Here is a 7,178-nt window from a genome sequence, read left to right as displayed (position 1 = left end):
GCTGTGTTTTTAATGCCAGTGAATGTTGCTGAATTATTTGTATATGCAAATTGCAAGATCTAATACATTCTGATGCAAGAACAAAGCTCTGTTTTTATTCTTAAACCGTATTACTTTCTTTAAATCTTTTAATTTCATTCCCGTCCTGCATGCTCATTTAAGTTAACCATTCCGAAGGATTGAAAAGCCATTACCTAGGTAGATAATTCTTCGGTGCTTATCAGCTGTAGTTATTTGGAAGTAATGCTGATTTGCGTCGTAACTGAAGCATTGTGCGTATAAAACGCGGATAAATTCAGGGTAGCAATTAGCAGGCCAAGTCTTCTCAAGGAGTATGAATAAGTAAGACTTGGTGATCGATAGAGAGCTCTGAAATGACTAGGCCCCGTGCAGCACCGAGCTCCGACATGACTAGGCCCCGTGCAGCCTTCCCTTAAGTATCAGTTCAATGATTTGAAGCCTGGCCCTGCAGTATGTTGACAAGGATAACCCCCGGTACACTCGTGCAGCTCCCAGACAGCTCAAAGCCATGTCCCTCTGTTCATTCTTCCCGTCAGAGCAGGGCTGTGCTGCCCAGGGGGCGTTGGGGAGCAGTGGGGGCCGGCGGCACCACGGGGCCTGCACCAGGCCGCAACTCCTGGCCGGGCAGGGGCGTGAGGGGAGGCCTCGCTCATGGCACACGCACCACCGCTCCCTTCTGCTGTACCTCAGGTTTGAGAGTGCTGTGGTACACTGTGGTATCGCACCAAGATAAATGTGGTGGCCTAGCTTTCAGTTGTTGCCTGTCATCAATCAAGAGTAGGATAGGACAAGAGGGAAAGGCCTCAGGTTGCGCTAGGGGAGGTTCAGGTTGGAAACGAGGAGACATTTCTCCTCAGAAAGAGCAGTCAGGCGTTGGGACGGGTTGCCCAGGGAGGTGGTGGCGTCACCGTCCCTGGGGGTGTTCAAGGAGAGGTTGGACGTGGTGCCTGGGGACATGGTCCAGTGATAGTGGTGGTAGGGGGGTGGTTGGAGCAGGTGATCTTGGAGGGCTTTTCCAACCTTTACAATTCTGTAAGGGTTTTGACAGTGTAGATTATTTTTCAATTATTTTTTCCGTGCTTGTTTGGAAGAACTTTTAGTTTGCGTGCCCTCCTTGTGCACTGTATGCTAACCTATTACAGAACTCTTTCTTTGTTTTCTGATGTTTGTCAAACGCCCTGCTCCAACATTTAGTATTCGCACATGGTAGTCTTGCTGCTTTCAGCACTACACTTACAGGAGTAACTGTATTTTCTGTGATTCTATGATTTGTTACACGTCAAAGGTTTTTTTTTTTTTTTTTTTTTTTTAATTCCAGATGAACTGACAAAATATTTTGTGCGATTGGATCATAGTTTTAGCATGTATCAAGATACACAGCCTGTAAGGCCACTGGAAGTCAGCTGTGTGGGAACAGACTGATACCTTTGCTTTCAGAAAAAAAAAGAATCTCAATTATTAATCAGTAATTATTGACTATTTACTGCTTATTTTAAATAACTATTATCAAAATTATTACTTATCTGCACAATTTCTAGTATGATATGCTTAGTATCATACTAGAATAGTAGGGGTTACGTGCTATGAGACACAAAGAATGACTTTTCTCCTGTGTCATCGTAGTGTGCTCCTGTTGGTCTCTTTCTGTATTTAAGATCAACGATAAAAGGCACCTTTCCTAACAAACGTAAAATTGCAGAAAGGACTTGGGATAACTTGATCCTCCATTCCTTAAAGCTGCTAACACACTGCTGTTCAGATACTGTACTGATAATAAAGTGCTCAGATTTGCCTCTAACATCCAGTAAAAAGAGATTTCAGTGACAGGGTGACGGTGTAATTACAATCCAACTAGTGGAAATGTTTTTCTTACAACAGATACCCTCTTATTCTCTACTATGTCCCATTTTAGTAGCAAAAGAAATAATGCAACTACACAAAGTATGAAGCCTGTAACTTTTGCAATCGGTTTATATATACAGATTATATGGAACACCTACTTTTGTCATTGCATTTCTCCAGCAATTAATTTTTTGACTCATCAGATGAGAATCTGCACTTTTTTTTTCGTCCTTGAACTTGTGTTTCTGGAGATTTTGCATTTTACAACTTGTGATGCTGGAGATAGTTCTGTTTATAGAAACCAGCCTTTAGAAATAACAAACTTCCATTTTAAACTACTCACGCAATGCATTTATTTCTATAGGCTATTTAAGCAATATAGACTAACCGAGAACAAAGCCATATTTGTTCTGTATAGGGCATAAATGTCAAGTCAAAGCTAAGATTTCCTTCATACAGAAATTGTTCGGTGCCTCTGAGAATTTTTCCAGCAATTGGACTTTACTGCGAATGTTCTTCATTTTATGTGTTAGGACTATTTTGTAATTTCGATATTTTAATAAGAGCTTTCTTCAAATGATTTTTATACGTTTTCTACGCTACTTCTCACAATGTGAGAATTACCAAATTATTAATCAGGTTGAGACTTTGTCCTGGAAGTTCTTTGCACAAACAATCCTTTCTTCACCTGTTCCCATTGTTCCTGTGTTTTCATGAACGGCGCTCAACCCATTTATAACCCTTGAACAGCAGATCTAAATTGTTACTGAATGCCAGTTGGGTGGGCACCAAGGAGAGCAAAACTGTACCGCTTTCAAGGAGCTCGAGCAGGAATCAATTAGCACATTGGCAGTGGTATCAGATTATGAAGCTCAATTTGTGCACTCGCTGGCAGTGATCTGATACCAGCAGAACAGGCTGCGGGCCGTGCCTTCGTTTCGGGCAGTGAGCAAGCTGTAGGCCGTGTCTGTCCTGCTCGTGGTCTCTGCTCCTGGCTTCTTGGAAACACCACAACTGCCCCAGGCCCTATGAAGTAGATACGTATTTTGCTTTTAAGTCATTTAAGCTCAGTGGAGTCCTGCCCTGTTCTCAATAAACGAGCGTACAGATCACTGAGTCATACACAAACAGCAGACGTGTTTGATAGGAACCATTTTGGAAAACCTATTCTATTTGTTCATAAACTTAGGCAGATTCCTCTCACATGAGAATAAGTTGTCAAAATTTGGTTCTCTGTATGAATACGTGCATCCAAAAATCTTAGGTGTGATAATGTCAGTGCAATAAACCATTTTAAGAGAGGAAGCCTATTGCAAAATAGATACTTTTTCAGAGATTCATCATAAAATAACTTACTTAATCACTGGGCTTTGCTTTACACAGCATCAATAGCCTGAAGTATATATTCCTCAGAATGCCCAAGAAAAATTCATTAATTAAATCAAATTGAGAAGTGATCCACGATGACAGCTGCAACTGAATTTACACTGATCACATCTACATCAACACTTTTGTTAGAAGTTAGCAGTTTTAATCATCGCTTACCAGGCATAAATCTGTCTGAACTTTTTTAACTTTGGCAACTCTAGAAGCGAGGCTTATCATGATTGTTTTGTTTCTCTGTTCATTTCCATACTCTATACTCTGGACACACACGCCAAATTACATGTACACTGAGAGAATACTAGCATATTCAAAGGTAATTCAGTTTTCTAGAACTGGGGGCTGATTAGTGGTGATGGCCTTTCATTAATATTAAAGTTGCTGCCTGAGTTTATTGCCTTATTCACCTTAAAACCTATATACATCATAAAAGCCCTAATCCAGTAAAAGCTTTAACTGGAACTTGTGCTTTCTTAGACTTTCAGCCGATTAACAGCAATAGCACAAATCTGTGAGAAATAAGCTTCATTCATTGCAGTGTTTCCAGACCACCTGTTCAGAATCTAGAACAAATGGTCTTGTATGAGGACCTTCATGTGAGGAATTAAGATGCTAATTTTTTTTTTTTTTTTTTTTTTTTTTTGTCATTGTGCTCCTGGCTCCAGCCTTCAGCCCCAGTATGTTTTAGCGATTAGGGGCCTTTTTGTATTATTGGGTCACAGTCCTCCACTGATAAGCCTAATCACTAAGTCCTGAAAAGACTCACAGGGCCGGACTGGTGGATCTCTGTGAAGTAGCTTTTTCCTAATTACCTTTTGATTGGTCAAGTTAAGTTAAAAAATGTCTAAGCTGGCAAGGACATTCAAGGACTGATATAAACTACTATATAAAAGTACTTTTCAACACATTTTGAGAGTCAATTGTCTTACTTCAACTTGTATGTGGTGGCTTGTAATCCTAGTAAATTAAATGTTGACAGCCAAATATTACCCTAACAGAAAATTTGAAGTAAATGTCATTTTTTCCCTCCTGTAGATATACTGTTGCAAATATCTGTGTATCCATTATTTAAGAGACCACTGCTGCTCTTGAAGACAGATTTGAGGCAAGGCACTCTCGAAATCTTTTTTTTTATAATTTATGTTTTCTTGTAGGTATTGTTCTGTTGCAGAGACGTTTATCACAAAGGTTGTGATAAGATACTGTGTGGTAAGTGCACTAATAAACCACTGTATGATCATACCAGAATATACAATTATTGGTATATAGCAGAACACTACCTTTTTTTTTTTTTTTTTTTTTCTGTAAAAACACCAGAGCCCTTGTCATCATAAAAATGCCCATACAGTGATAGCGGAAAAATTGCTATTTTGCTGTCTGGCTCAATTCAATGCAGGCTAACGGACACTGTAATGAATTAGGCTTTTGAAGAGTTTTGATAGCATAATCCTTTTGTTTTGGTAACTTCAGTCACGACCGCGCTTGTAAAGACCCCCAAAAGGATCTGACTTTGAGATCTATTTATTAGCAATGATACCCCATGTTAGAATTCTGATTTTGCTTGAATGTTTTATGTTTTACACCTAGGTACAAGATTATCCAGTAGCATAAAGCTATCATGACAAGCTGAAGGTGAGATGATAAATTTGTGTTAATATGTTAAACTAAATTAACCCCCCTACCGAAACTTATGAAATAGACTTCAGAGTAATTTAATTCAAAAGAAAAAAAAAATTACTAAGTTGCTTACATCTAACTTTATCATATCTAAAGTCCCCTAAAGTCATTATACCACATAAAAATAGTATTTGAGGCAAACTAGATAATTTATTATAAAAGTAATAACATCAAAAGGAGTTCTGCTTTGTGAAAGATCTGAATATTAGGATATTTATCCCCTGAAGCACAAAAGACTGGATGACCTTGTAAAAGGCCTTTCTCCCTTTGTATTCCCCCCCCACCCCACCCACCCACTCATACACACACACAGACACACACACACACACACACACACGTAGAACTTTGTTAACTTGCAGTTAAGGTCACCAGAATCTATACCCCACCCACACACATTTATTATTAAAAAAAAAAAAAAAAACAGGCATCACTCAACTTGTCTAATTTCCCTTGGATTTTTTTTTCCATCTTGAGGGGGAACCATACAAGCATGATGTTGGTAGACAGCATGAATTGAGGGAGGAGGCTGTCTTTGCTGTAAATTAGTTATGGTAAAAAATAGGGTTTGCCTTTTGAAGGAGCCCAGTAACTGCAATGTTTTAGCTTCTGTGTGGTTGGTATGATGGTAAGTATCAAAAATACCGTGCAAGTTGAAGCCCACAGTGCTCGTTTAGCCTGTTTATCCTGTGGTCATCCTACAAGACTGCAGCCAGGTTTTAGTGCAAGTTACCAGTTTGTGTTTGGTGCTAGGAAGTTGTGGGAGACATACCAGAAATGAATACCCTGCATAATACACATAATCATAGAATATCCCAAGTTGGAAGGGACCCACAAGGATCATTGAGTCCAACTCCTGGCTCCACACAGGTCTACCCAAAAATTTAGACCATATGACTAAGAGCGCAGTCCAAATGCTTCTTAAACTCCGACAGGCTTAGTGCCGTGACTACGTCCCTGGGGAGCCTGTTCCAGTGGGCGACCACCCTCTCAGTGAAGAACCTCTTCCTGATGTCCAGCCTGAACCTCCCCTGCCTCAGCTTGACACCATTCCTGTGGGTCCTGTCACTGGTGATTAAGGAGAATAGATTGGCGCCTGCCCCTCCACTCCCCCTCGTGAGGAAGCTGTAGGCCGTGATGAGGTCCCCCCTCAGCCTCCTCTTCTCCAGGCTGAACAGGCCCAGTGACCTCAGCCGCTCCTCATACGTCTTCCCCTCTAGGCCCTTCACCGTCTTTGTAGCCCTTCTCTGGACACTCTCCAACAGTTTCATGTCCTTCTGCACTGTGGTGCCCAGAAGCGCACACAGTGCTTGAGGTGAGGCTGCACCAGCGCAGAGCAGAGCGGGACAATCACTTCCCTTGACTTACTAGCAATGCCGAAGTTTATTTTAAATTTAATCCGTAAGAGTAAATTTTTCTCCCTCTTTGTCAAATTATTCAGAACTTATAGGAATACTTTGCTTCTTTCATGCTTATATTAAATATTCAACTTTTGTTTAACTCTGGCAGTAGGTAAAGGTCAGTTTGGCTTTCATTGTTGTGAAACCACAGCCTGAAAATGAGGTTTCGAGCAGCCAGGCTAGCCGATGCCCAAAGAGCAGGAGGAGCGTTAGGTCACCTGCATCTCCATCTGCTGCCTGGCCTATCTCTACTCCCTCATTTTTAAGTACTTTCCTATTCTGTTTCATGGAGGGGAAGACAGCCGTACCCTCCAATCCCTTTTATAGAAGTCCCAAACCTTTTGTGACTCCCTTAGGCCTCAGAGAGAATCAGCAGAGAGCAAATACGTAGCTTGCTTTTAAACTTGGCTTTATGTACCGCATGGAGGAGACTGGAGAATGAAACGTGAGGTGGCTGGGGCCTGCGCTTTGTAACTCCAGGCCACTGGTAAAAATGTTCAAAATGAAGAAAGAAATGAGCATACTGATGGAAGTTACATGTCTTAATGTAGCTAATTTTCATCTGTGCATAAATATTTTAAAGAGTATTTTAAAAATATCTTCTCTATGTCAGAAAGGGCTGAGGTTGAGTCCTTCCTGTCCGAAAAATGTTTCTGACTTGAGTCTACATTTAAAGGGCTCAAAGGTATCTTCTTCTGCTTGGCTATTTTCAAATCAGCGTTTCTTGTCATTTTTCATACCATATTATCTCATTGATTGGAAGTTAATGTTTGCTCAAATGATAGAGGTATCAAACGTAGAGTTGGCCAAGGATGGGGATGGCCATGATGTTGGATGTGGGGATGACGATTTTCTCTC

The sequence above is a fragment of the Cygnus atratus genome, chromosome 7, assembly GCF_013377495.2.
Source record: "Cygnus atratus isolate AKBS03 ecotype Queensland, Australia chromosome 7, CAtr_DNAZoo_HiC_assembly, whole genome shotgun sequence".
Taxonomy (NCBI): domain Eukaryota; kingdom Metazoa; phylum Chordata; class Aves; order Anseriformes; family Anatidae; genus Cygnus; species Cygnus atratus.
The sequence above is the reverse complement of the archived record's forward strand: the minus strand, read 5'-3'. Positions refer to the sequence as shown.